Source organism: Tupaia chinensis, unplaced genomic scaffold, assembly GCF_000334495.1.
Source record: "Tupaia chinensis unplaced genomic scaffold, TupChi_1.0 Scaffold000453_1, whole genome shotgun sequence".
Classification (NCBI taxonomy): domain Eukaryota; kingdom Metazoa; phylum Chordata; class Mammalia; order Scandentia; family Tupaiidae; genus Tupaia; species Tupaia belangeri.
Window position 1 is genome coordinate 972,357 of NW_006159960.1, and position 13,773 is coordinate 986,129.

The window sequence follows — 13,773 nt, forward strand, 5'->3', positions numbered from 1 at the left end:
ACAGACAGAGAGAGACAGAGAGACAGAAAGCAAGAAATCACCCCCCAGGGGAGATGGCCATGCCGCAATCCCTTCTCCTCCATTCTCCTCTCAGGATCTTGGGCACACACACGCACGCGCCCGGCGTGAGTTTTAAGTCACCAAGTCCGGGACGTGAACCGCAGTCGGGTATGTGGGAGTCCAGTGGCAGCCATTATGCTAACTGCTGGTCCCTGCAATATAGTTTTGTCAATTATACCTCAATAAAGCTAGAAGGAAAAATAAACAAAATGTGATTCTTGTTTTCTGTAGATGAGCTTCACTCACGTGGAGAACGCTTAGAGGTCATAGAATTCCTGGTAAACGTATTAATTAGTTTTCCTAACAAAGACAGGTATCTTGCTAAAATAATCTCCATGCTAGAGAATAAATGAATTAAAAAGCTTCATATTTTAGAATCATTTTATTTCAAATTTCTACTGTAATGAGCTGATGTCTATGTTCTATTTGTTGAAACTTGCAGTGGCATGAATATTAAAAGACAAAATTAATTTGGGAATTGTGCTCCCTTCAAACTTAACGTTGTCATCAGCCACTCACCTGCATGACCAAACTCTCCCATTCTCCCTCAGAGGGCCACTATACCCCTTCCTCAGCAGGCTCTTTCTTCCTAATCTTTGCACATGACCTTCCTTCCTACATCACAGATAAAACAGAAGTCATAAGAGATGCATTCCTGGACTTCCTGCTCCTCCTCCTAAAAGCTAACTTACATCTGTACCCGATCTTACATCCTCTGTCTGGTCTTGGAGGGAAAGGTGTCCTTCCTCTAGCTCAAAGCACCTTCTGCCAACTGTTCTCTGATGTTTCAGTTCTCTTCCCCCCTCAGTGGTTTGTTTCATCCATTTCCTCTGTCTCTAACATTTCTAGCCTGCCTGGTACAGCCACCCCTTTTCCATAGAACTCTCATTCCATCCTACTTTTGGTTTTTGTTTTCTCCCTGCCTCTGCAGCTGAGCATCTGAAGGTGGCAGTTCACGTCACCGTGGGTGGACTGGTTTCCACTGACAGCCTCCTTCTTCTTTCTCATGATTGGTACTGGATCTCTCCGAGAGGCACCATCCCCTTCTGCTACCTTGTGACGGAAGCCTTGTCTAACCAATTGCTCAGTTTTGCTAGGCAGCACGGATGGATTCAGGAAAGGACATGACCCAAGTCAGGCAGATCAGTTCATCAACTTGGGGAATTTTGTGTGAGTTATTGAGAAAGTGGGTTTTCATTTCTGGGGGGGGTTGAAACCCAGAAATATGTATAGCTAAAGCTGCCACAGACTGTAGGCTAACCCATGGAGGAGAGCCTCGTGGAAAGGGAGCAAAGCAGGAGAGAAAGGGCAGAAACTGGATCCTGGTGACTTCATAGGAGTGGCCGAATCCAGCAGTGAGTAAAGCTTGGATATTTTAGTGACATGAGCCACAGAGAGCTTTTGCGTAAGTCACTTTAGTTGTATTGGTTTTTCCACCATTTTCTATGTTTGACATGGTACTCCTCGCTGTTTCCAAGGTCTCACTGATCCATCTCTCAGTCCACTGTGGAAGGTCGTCCAGTCTTACCACACCAATACAATTCTGTCACTGGGCCCCACTCCTGTTTGCCAGGTGTTAGTTCACCCATGTTTTCCGTAGAATTTGAAAATATTGGTCAACCTCTCCTTTCTGTAACTAGGTTATCCCTTTCATTTCATTTCATTCTTCATTGTTTTTCTCCGTTGTTCTAAGTGCTCCTTTGAACTCTTAGGCTCACATTGCCAAGTGTTACTCGGCATCCTTACCTAACTACCAAACCTACAAGTGCTGCCTACCCCCAGACCTGACGCACCCTTTTCCTGTTTCCTGTCTTGTCACGCAGAACTACGCCAATACCCAGACTTACATGTGGTCACCATCAATGGCTTTCTTGCCTCTCTGTTTCTCTATGTCAAACTCACTACCAGTTACCTGTATGAACTGGGCAAAATGCTCTAGTTTCATGTTTCATAATCAAAACAGAGATATTAGTAATATTTGTTGAAAAGACTGAATGAAACAATTCACCTAAAGCCCTTTGAACAGTGTCTGGTGCATGTTATACCTTAAATAAATTTAGCTTTGTGGGGACCAGCAGTTGGCATAATGGCTATGTTGCTGGACTCCCACATAGCTGACTGCAGTTCGAGTCCTGGACTCGGTGGCTTAGTCTCACACTGGGCGTGTGTGTGCGTGCCCGAGATCCCAAGAGGAGAATGGAGGAGAAGGGATTGCAGTGTGGCCATCCCCCCCCCGGGGGGGGGTGTGATTTCTCGCTTTCTGTCTCTCTATCTCTCTCTGTCTTTCTAGCGAGTGCATGTGCCCTATAGCAAAAACCGCTCAAAAAATCAAAATCAAAAAAAAATAATTAACTAAATAAATTTAGCTTTGCATCATACATTTCTAGCCTGCCTGGTACAGCCACCCCTTTTCCATAGAACTCTCATTCCATCCTACTTTTGGTTTTTGTTTTCTCCCTGCCTCTGCAGCTGAGCATCTGAAGGTGGCAGTTCACGTCACCGTGGGTGGACTGGTTTCCACTGACAGCCTCCTTCTTCTTTCTCATGATTGGTACTGGATCTCTCCGAGAGGCACCATCCCCTTCTGCTACCTTGTGACGGAAGCCTTGTCTAACCAATTGCTCAGTTTTGCTAGGCAGCACGGATGGATTCAGGAAAGGACATGACCCAAGTCAGGCAGATCAGTTCATCAACTTGGGGAATTTTGTGTGAGTTATTGAGAAAGTGGGTTTTCATTTCTGGGGGGGGTTGAAACCCAGAAATATGTATAGCTAAAGCTGCCACAGACTGTAGGCTAACCCATGGAGGAGAGCCTCGTGGAAAGGGAGCAAAGCAGGAGAGAAAGGGCAGAAACTGGATCCTGGTGACTTCATAGGAGTGGCCGAATCCAGCAGTGAGTAAAGCTTGGATATTTTAGTGACATGAGCCACAGAGAGCTTTTGCGTAAGTCACTTTAGTTGTATTGGTTTTTCCACCATTTTCTATGTTTGACATGGTACTCCTCGCTGTTTCCAAGGTCTCACTGATCCATCTCTCAGTCCACTGTGGAAGGTCGTCCAGTCTTACCACACCAATACAATTCTGTCACTGGGCCCCACTCCTGTTTGCCAGGTGTTAGTTCACCCATGTTTTCCGTAGAATTTGAAAATATTGGTCAACCTCTCCTTTCTGTAACTAGGTTATCCCTTTCATTTCATTTCATTCTTCATTGTTTTTCTCCGTTGTTCTAAGTGCTCCTTTGAACTCTTAGGCTCACATTGCCAAGTGTTACTCGGCATCCTTACCTAACTACCAAACCTACAAGTGCTGCCTACCCCCAGACCTGACGCACCCTTTTCCTGTTTCCTGTCTTGTCACGCAGAACTACGCCAATACCCAGACTTACATGTGGTCACCATCAATGGCTTTCTTGCCTCTCTGTTTCTCTATGTCAAACTCACTACCAGTTACCTGTATGAACTGGGCAAAATGCTCTAGTTTCATGTTTCATAATCAAAACAGAGATATTAGTAATATTTGTTGAAAAGACTGAATGAAACAATTCACCTAAAGCCCTTTGAACAGTGTCTGGTGCATGTTATACCTTAAATAAATTTAGCTTTGTGGGGACCAGCAGTTGGCATAATGGCTATGTTGCTGGACTCCCACATAGCTGACTGCAGTTCGAGTCCTGGACTCGGTGGCTTAGTCTCACACTGGGCGTGTGTGTGCGTGCCCGAGATCCCAAGAGGAGAATGGAGGAGAAGGGATTGCAGTGTGGCCATCCCCCCCCCGGGGGGGGGTGTGATTTCTCGCTTTCTGTCTCTCTATCTCTCTCTGTCTTTCTAGCGAGTGCATGTGCCCTATAGCAAAAACCGCTCAAAAAATCAAAATCAAAAAAAAATAATTAACTAAATAAATTTAGCTTTGCATCATTTGTCTATTGATATATAGTAAACCATTAGAAGATTAAAACAGCATTCATTAACATTGCTCATGAATATGCAAATAAGGTGTCCTGTGAGTCACCTGCAGCCATGGCTGCTCTGGGGTGGCAAGGCCTCACTCCAGCACCACTTGCTCAGATGGCCGGCAAGTCAGTGGGTCTGTGGCTGACCCAGTTGAGGCTGTACCCCAGAGACCTACATTTGTTTCTGCCCATCAGATTGACTCATGGCATGAGAAACCAATACCTTTGAGACAGGAAGTGGATTCTATGAATGGGCACGAGACAGAAAGTGGAAGCTGTCAGTTCTCTGCAGTCTGACCAGAAGCTGGCAGGCAGACTGTCACTGCTGCTGTGGTTTATTGTTCAAGCACTCTCAGAGCCATACTCAGGGAGAGGCAACCCTGTGCTTCTCAGTGGGTAGACTGCCAGAGTTGCAGGGCCACATTAAGAACCCTCTGGAACCAGCAGTTGGCATATGGCTGTTGCTGGACTCCCATGTAGTCAACTGCAGTTCGAGTCCTGGAACTGGAGGCTTAAACTCATGCCAAGTGGGTGTGTGTGTGTGCATGCCCAAGATCCTGAGAGGAGAATGGAGGAGAAGGGATTACGGCGTGGCCATCCTACACTGGGGGATGATCTCTCACTTTCTGTCTCTCTGTCTCTCTCTGTCTTTCTGATGAGTGCACACACTCTATAGCAAAAACCTCTAAATAAAAAAAAGAACCCTCTGGCCTTTTCCCTCTCTCCTGTCCCTTCTCCTCACAGCCACTGGCAGGACTTTGCTTTGAGCCTTTATTCTATTTCTTGAGCTATTTGTGCGACTTATTAATTGGTCTCCTGTCTCTGTTCTTACTTTCCTCCATTATCCTCTCCACTCTGATATTTCTAAAATTCTCATTTAAAACCCTTTGGTGGCTCCCCATAATAAGCATAGTACCCTAACTCTTTAGCAAAGTACCCACCCAAAGTACCAAAATAACCACAGTTACCAAACTGTGCTTCAACGTGTTTTGAGGCCTCAAATCAAACTCACAGCGGGATAGTGGGATATGGAACATTTCAAGGCAATGCAGAGACATTTGTCAGATACTGCAAGGTCTCTACAGAGTCTCTCAGTTCAAGGTCATTAATAGTTTCAATAACAATTCAGCTACATTTCTTTAATGATATCATACCCTTGTAAAACTTGATTTGGAGCAATGTTTATGATTCAAAAAAAATGCTATGTGAAAGTCAGTGTGGAGCAGGAAATGAGGGTGACGGTACCTAAGGTCCAGGGGCCAGTAGGCATGCCCCATTCATTAGTGAACGTTCATTAAAGATGAAGTGAAAATATACTTTTCTTTCACTTTATGCTTATTATTTTTCAGACAACTTGTAAATTGTTAGGTCACAAATACTTACTAAACTGTTTGGACCTAAGTACTTAGGTCCATTAAGGTGTGTGTGTGTTTATATATATATATATATATATATATATATATATATATATGCCATTAAGTATTTCTTTTATTCCAGGACTACTGTTAAAAAAAAATTGAGTCACTAGGACATTGTGAACTGAGAAAGTTTGAGAGATTCATATGTATGACACAGAAACTTAAGAAAATATATATTTTTAAAAAATCAGTGGGCCATCTCTCCTTTTTAAAAATTTCTCCCCAGCCACCAGTGTACCTAGTAAGTGGAAAAAATGTCTGTTTCTTGGGGCTGTCAGGATTAATTCTGTGTGTCACATCCTATTTCCTCCATCTTATTTATGTATTATTATTATTTACTAGAGAGATTTTTGCTATAGGGCATGTGTACTTGCTGGAGAGACAGAGAGACAGAAAGCAAGAAATCACCCCCCCCTCCAGGGGTGTGGCCACTCCACGATCCATTTTCCTCCATTCTCCTCTCAGGATTTTGGGCACATACACACTAATCACCCGGCATGAGTTTCAGTCCTCTGGGGTTCAGGACTTGAACCATGGTCGACCATGTTAGAGACCTTGACATCATGACATGACTATTACACCATCTGCTGGTCCCTATTTCCTCCATCTTTTTTTTTTTTTTTTTTTTTTTTTGGACAGGTTTTTGCTATAGGGCAAAAAGACAGAGAGAGACCGAGAGACAGAAAGCGAGAAATCACCCCCTAGCGGGGATGGGCACGCCGCAATCCCTTCTCCTCCGTTCTCCTCTCAGGATCTTGGGCACGCACGTGCATGCACCCAGCGTGAGTTTAAGCCACCAGGTCCGGGACTCAAACCACGGTCGGCTATATGGGAGTTCAGCGACATAGCCAGTACGCTAACTACTGGTCCCTTTCCTCCATCTTTACCCAAAATATCAACCCCTCTGTCTAACTTTATTCTCTCAATCCTGTAATGCTTAATGTTTCCTCTTCTGTAATCCAGATTTTTACCCCTCACTTTTCATCATCTCTGCTAGAACTTTTTCTTCAATTTATTAACTCTTAAATTCTTCACAGCACATGTTCTATAGTTTAACCAAAACAAATTTGCTCCCCAGGACAAGGTTTTTCTGTAGCCTCCTTAAATAAGCATGTCTTATTCTCCTATACTACAGAGTTCCCTTATATATTCTCTTAGGGACTAACCTGCTTTTGAAACCAATAGCAGACCTTTATTTCCTAGTTGTTTGAAATACTCGTGTCCTGGTAAGACTCCTGGCACCAGGCAACCTCCCCTACCCTCACCCCAGCTTGCTTCCCTACCCCTCACGGCCCCTTCCCCAGTCATTAATGACTCTGCCCTCTGGCTCAGGGTCCCCTTCTCCACCCTGTCTGGTCTTCATCCTGAGTGAGCTCAGCAACCCTGGGAATGAGTCACCCACACCCAGGCCTCTCCGCTGCTTGGTCTCCTCTGGTTACTGCTTCTGCGGTCCACCTCAATCAGCACAGAGTCTAAGCCAGAGTTCTCCAAGTGTGGTCCAGGGACTGGCTGCCTCAGCACTGTCATAGGGAAATGCAGATTCCGAAGCCAATAGCCCAGTTCTAGCACATGTTTTGAGAGAAGATCTGAGAATCTCTATTTTTAACAACCCTTCCAAGTGATTCTTGGCAAAGTGCAATTTGAGATCCACTGTGCTAAATTTGATTCTCATCATAAACTACACTGTATTTTAATTTAATAACTGAAAAATCAAACCCTCGTGGTCACCACTCTGATGGGCCTTGAACACTGAGTTTCTGGAGTTGGATGCTCACCCAGTCAAAAGGGCTAGTTTATAACTCTCCAACTTTCCCTTCCTAGGCCAGCCCATGGTATGGAGGTTAAGGTGGCTGGATCCCACATGGCCGACTCTGTGGTTTGTGTCCCAAACCTGGCAGCTTGAAAAACACAACAGGCCAGACGTGTGTGTGTGTGTGTGTGTGTGTGCGCCCAAAGTCCGAAGAGGAGAGTGGAAGAGGAGGAGAAGAGATTGTGGTGTGGCCATCTTGGCACCTCCCACGGGCTGCTTTTTTATTTTCTCTCTCTCTTTCTGTCTCTGGCAAGCACACATGCCCTATAGCAAAAACAAAAATGTCTCCCTTCCTTTTGACTCTCATACAAAAGACCCTCCCAGACAAAAGCAACCTAACATCGAAAACATGTGCATCCACTCTCACACCTTTTTTTTTTTTTTGGCAGAGTTTTTGCTATAGGGCGCCTGAGCTCACAAGAAAGACAGAGACAGAAAGCAAGAAATCACCCCCCAGTAGGGATGGCCATGCCACAATCCCTTCTCCTCTGTTCTCCTCTTGGAATCTTGGGCACGCACGCACATGTGCCCAGTGTGATTCAGCCACCGGGTCCAGGACTTGAGCCGCAGTTGACTACATGGGAGTCCAGCGACATAGCCATTATGCCATCTGCTGGTCCCACCCACTCTCATACCTTTTTCATTTACTCACAAATATTCTGAGTACTTACCATGTGACAGGTTCTGGGCTGTACATCTCTCTCTCTCTCTCTCTCTCTCTCTCTCTCTCTCTCTCTTTTAAGGTGTTTTTTTGCCATTGGGTGCACATGCTTGCCAGAGAGACAGATAGACAGATAGAAATACTCGTGTATTTCCAGGGGGGATGACACACTGCATCTGTTCACCTACATTCTCCTCTTGGGATTTTTGGACACAACTCACAGGCATCTAGATTAGATTTTCAAACCTCCAGGTCTCGGACTCGAACTACTATGAACCATATGGGATTCTATTGACTTAACCAGCACGCCACTTCTTAAAAAGTTAATTGAATTGATTTATTTACTCTATTAGCAAGAAGGGCAGAGAGAGTCAGAGAGTCAAGTATTCTCAACAGGGTCTCGATGCCACAATCCACCCCCAGCTTCAGTCAGCCTCAGTTCATGGGCCTCATGTGTCCACTGTACTCAGAGAGGTCTCCAGGCCCTAACCTGAAACCCAGCCACGGGTCCCTGGGGGGCAGCCTCACAGAGCATCATTGCACCACCCGCTGAGTCCTGGGGCTGTTCATACCTACGTTCTGGGTCTCCAGCCTTCCTGCCTTATCATCGCCAAGCCCTGTTGCTTACCTGCCCTTCCACAATTTTAGCCTCACCCACTACAGCCTTCTCGTCAGCAGTTCTCAGACCGCTCCCACATCACAGCAAACAGAAAACCTCACTCCTGTATCTCACCTCCAGCGCCAGAGCCTAATCTCGTGGGAGAAAATAAGAAGAAATCCTTCTCACTGTGCCTCGCACAGCTGTGTTTCTGTCGTGGCCACCCTTCAGGCACAGCAGTGACTGGAGTCACCAAGCCCTCCTGCCACTAACTCCAGCAGACACTTCGCAGACGGTGCCTTGTCTGATCTCCCCACAGTGTTTATAAGCTGGTCATACTTTCCTTGCTAATGTCTCTTTCTTCTTGGCTTCTTTGACCTCATCCGTCCTCGCTGGGTTTTTCTCCTCCTTTATGAATGTTCCTCACACTCCTGTCCTGGCCCCTTTCTCTACCTAACTTCAAATGTTGGGGTGTCTCGGATCTCTGGCCTCAGTCTTTCTTCTTATGTGCATTCTGCTCCTTGGCGGCGGCATCTGTTTGAGTTTGTGATTGAGTGCTGGTTACACCACGTGCTGGCTGAGACCTTGGGCCAGTTGCTCAATCCAAGGAATGAATTATCCACAGGATGTCTCCTTTCTAGCAGGGGGGCTAGGTACTACAAATACAGCTAACCAGGGGACATTCCTTGAACTTACGATCACAGTCTTACTTTTTCTGAGTCTTTTTCCTCCTTTGGATAACAGGAAGAAATCAGTATAAGATTGGTATTAGCTATATAAAATATTCTAGTAATACATGACAAATAGTATGTGATTATTTTATGCCTTTTTTTTTTTTTTTGGTACTCTGCTAAGTACTTGCCTTATGTGGTCACATGTGATTTTAGAACTGTCCAGTAAGGTAGATATCATACTTGCCTTATGGGTCAGGAAACAGAGGCTCAGAGGGTTAAGTAAATGCTCTCGGGGTCACACAGCCAGAAGGTGGCAGAACAGAGGTTCAAACCCCGATGTGCGTGACTCCAAAACCAAATGCCTTCACTTTCATAATTATAATAGCAACAATCATAACAGTTCATTTTACCATTGTACTCAACGTTTTAAAATACTTAATTTTTTTAAAGTTTATTTTCTGCATGAGTGATAAAGAGAAAGAGAGACAGAACCCTCTCTAGGATTTTGACGCCACCATCTACCCCTAGCTTCCATTAGGCCCGGGTCGTGGGCTTGGCATGCTCAGGAAGGTCTCTGGTCATGAACCCAGAACCTCCCATGTGGATCAACTTCACAGGGCATCGAGTTTTACCTCTGTGCCACCAGGATATGTTTCAATACTCACATGAACTCAGTGAGATAGGTCCTATGCTCAGTCCTCTGTTACAGTGTGAAACTGGAGCTTGGGAAGGCTTCCCTGATTATAATTTTTTTGGGGGGGCATTATTTTTTAAGAGAGAGATGTTTGCTATAGGGCATGTGTGCTTGCTGGAGAGAGGGAAAGTGAGAAATCACCCTCCAGAGGGAGATAGCCACGCTGCAATCCTTTCTCCTCCATTCTCCTCTCAAGATCTTGGGTAGTCACGCATGCACGCGCACCCAGTGTGAGTTTTAAGCCACTGGGTTAAAGTCTGGCTTGAACCACAGTCAGCTACGTAGGAGTCCAGTGATGTCACCAATACACATCTGTTGGTTCCCCCGAGTCCGGTTCTAGTCAGGGTGGGAGAGTAGCTGGGGTCTGAGCTCTCGCTCAGCAGGTGGTTCTGTGCCTCTGGTGCCCTAGGAGCCCCTGGACCAGGGCTGGGGACATCCGGCTGGGGAGACTGTGCCCCGGGGCTCCAGGGTCACAAGAGCAGCTTCATGCCTGTTTTATATTTTCAATTATATGGTAATATTTCATTCTTTAAATCATAATCGGAAAACCATTTCATTTTCTTAACCAAGTTTCAGAAACCGCTACACCTCATTTCTAAAGGTCTCTTTATAAAAAGCCACACACAACTGATTTCTTCTGACGCTCAAGATGGAGGTTAGACGCAGCTTTGTTGACTCTGGGGAACTTACTTGCTTCTCTTCTGGTCACGAGAACCACATAACTGATCACAGTACTCTTGCGCCTTGTCATCCTGGAAGCTCAGGGCCAATTTCGACTCCGTAAGGGTCCTGTGGCTTCCTGACTGTATCCTTTACTCTTTGGTTTTAACCACCACTTTATGTTTCCCTCTGTTGGTCCAGATGGTTTAAATTTTTCCATATGTTTTCAGTACGTCGCTTCAGATCCTTTTTAGAACAAGATTGGACACAATCAGAGATAATGTGTATGAAACATTTGTAAGCCATACATGTAAATTTGCAAACAGAAGGAGATAACTATGACAGCCATAGACTTGTCAACAACTGCTGTAGGGCCCAGTGACGTGTCTCTCAGATTTTTTGAAGTAAAGATGTGGAAAGTTAGAGAGAGTCCTGTGAGTCACCCTGTGGGTTCTGCTCGAAGGACAGGAGGACCTACGTGAAGGAAGTGTTCGTTGCCCAGCAGTTCAAGGGGACTTGAGTTCCTCATCCCTTAAGGCATTGAGATTGCCTGCTGCTTTAAAAATTAATGTATCACTCTCCCATAGAAAGAATTTTTCTGTTGTGAAATTTTCCTACAGAACCCTCTTAATTGAATGTGTGCATAGCAAGTAGAAAGAACACGATCCACATACAATTGTCTGCTCATAATTTTGAAAGGCTCCACTGTGTTGTCACACACACACTTAAATTATATGGGCATACAGAAAAGCTCCAAAAAGAAAAACATATCCAATAATATTTTATAAAATAAAAAAATTACAACCAACTATCAAGTATTTATTGAGTGCCTACTCAACATCAGGCACAGCTCTAGGTCCTGGGACACCTGGATGAAGAACCACAGGCAAGGCCGTTGTGAGCTATAAACTGGAGGGGCATTTTGCTCAATTCCAGTATGGTCCTGTTTTAGAAGAAGGTATGGCGGGCCAGCTGCAGTGGCGCAGTCATTCCGCAGTGCTCTGCTCAGCTTCTCATCCTGAGGTCTCCCTGTGCACACTGGCCATGCACACTCATGCCTGCGATCCAGAAGCCGAGGCTGGGAGGGGTGGAGAGCGGTGTGAGGACCCTGGTGAAGATCCTGTCTCTCTCCAATGAAAGAGAGACGCAAACTTAAAAAAGAATGCATCCCATTTTAAAATTAACTTATGTACAGAGACTTACATGTTTAGAGGATAAATACTCGCCTACCACAAGAAAATCTATTAATAGATGAAAGAATACTTCCTTTCAATGCAAGTGTGAGCGTCCTTAATAACATTCGTATCCAGTTGCTCCCTCTTTCCGTGTAGACCACTCAGAATTTCCTTTGGTTATTTTTAGTTGTTCAAAGGTATTCTGGATGGCTTCTTGAAATAAATCTATTTTAAAGAATAAATAATATTTAAGTAGCAAATGCGTAAGGCTGTTTTTCTCTTAACCGAAGTTTTCTTTTTAAATGATTTATATGGATAAAGGATCGTCTAGCCTTGTGAACACTTGGGAGTGTAGGGATTAGGCATGAATATTCCTGATGTCATTATAAACCAGTTGCAAAAAGAGGGGGGCAGTGGGAAAGTACTATTCTAAAACATTTCAGATATAAATCAGAAGACTTATTTCCCTTAAATTTAGAATACAGAATACACATATGCTTGAGCCACCTTTATCTGAACCATAAGGTTTATTTCGTAGAAGGTTTGCTACCCCTATCTCATTTTTCTCATTTGACTTCACAGTCCTCTCTCTTTTCTGTTTTTGGAACATATTCCCCAACAAAATAAATAATTAAACTATAGATGAACTGTCAAAAGGGAACATCATTTTAATGCAACATTAACATGTTGGTAATTAACATGGAAGTTAATGCTTTTAGCAGATGTAACAACATTAGACTTGTAAATTTTAATTAAACTTAATGGTTCATGATAGCTGTAGGGAGTAGACACCCTCTCTAGATACTGAAAACATGTCTGATGTGATTAGAAATACTAATCATAGAAAAAAGGAGGGTAGGGTGATGACTATTCTTCATTTCTTACAAAATCAGTAACTTGAAATGAGGAAATTGGCAAACAAATAGAAGTTAGTGGAAGAGGTGTTAATAATATTTAAAGGATTTCATCAAAAAGCACAAACTGTTCATGTGTGCTTCCCTTCCCCTACATCGCTACCTGACATAATTCTAAGAAAAGCAACCAAGACGTTTATTTATTTATTTTTTAATTGTCAAGTGTGTGTGTGCTTGCCAGAGAAACAGAGACAGAGAGGGAAAGTGAGAGGAAGAGGAAGAAAGCATCTCCCGGTAGGGTGTGGTCTTGACAATTTCTTCTCCATTTCTCCCCCATCAGGATTTGGGGCATGCACACACATGCATTCAGTGTGTTTCTCAAGCTGCCAGGGCTAGGACTCGAAGGCTTGGTTGGCCATGTGTGATCTGGCCCCCTTAATCCCTAGGCATGGGGCTGGCCCAGTCTTCAGTAACTTTACGCTAGGCTCCAATGTTTCTTCTTTAGTTTTCTCTACAGGTTCTAATGGAGGGTTGCCATCCAAAACTATATTGATGGCTCAGCCTAGATTTCTTGAAAAACAGGAGGGCCAACTGGTAAGAGCAGCAAACAAACAGATATCTCTTCCATTAGATTTTACTCAAATTATGAAAATGAAGACTTATAAGTAGCCATACATATTGGCCAGCAGGAAGTATAGGTAATGTTCAAATTCAACGCCAACGATAGATGCCTCACATATAGATATTTTCACAAATATCCCTATTTACAAACGGGGAGGCTCAGCCTTGGAGGTGCATGAGATAGAACAGTGATCCGCAGTGCTGGAACCCACATGGCTGACTGCAGTTTCCAGTCCCAAGCTGGCCTGAAACATGGCGTGCACATACATACCTGCAGTCCTGACTGACTGGGAGGGTGAGGGCAAGGGATCGTAGCATGAGGAAAACCTGTCAAGAGTACTTGTCCCTCTCTCTCCTGAGCTCTTTCTCTCTTTCCTTCTCTTATGAAAGGAATAAACTTAAAAAATAAAAGAGAAGTACAAAATTGGGGGGGGGGTGGGAGTTGTCAAGATTCCTTTAACATTTCCCGAATACCTTAATTTCCATAAAGGCCAAATTAATTAAAGTGACTAATTCTAAAGAATTCACTCATGTTACTGCTATATTTCTTCTGGAAGGTAAGTTCTTTGTCCATCTTAGTAAAATAGTTCCTTTTGTAT

At 44.2% G+C, this 13,773-nt stretch overlaps 1 pseudogene; it reads right to left on the reverse strand.

Moving 5' to 3' along the window:
• Positions 1–10,615, reverse strand: part of LOC106735597 (uncharacterized) — a 20,055-nt pseudogene extending 9,440 nt beyond the window's left edge.
• Positions 10,616–13,773: the final 3,158 nt, after the last annotated feature.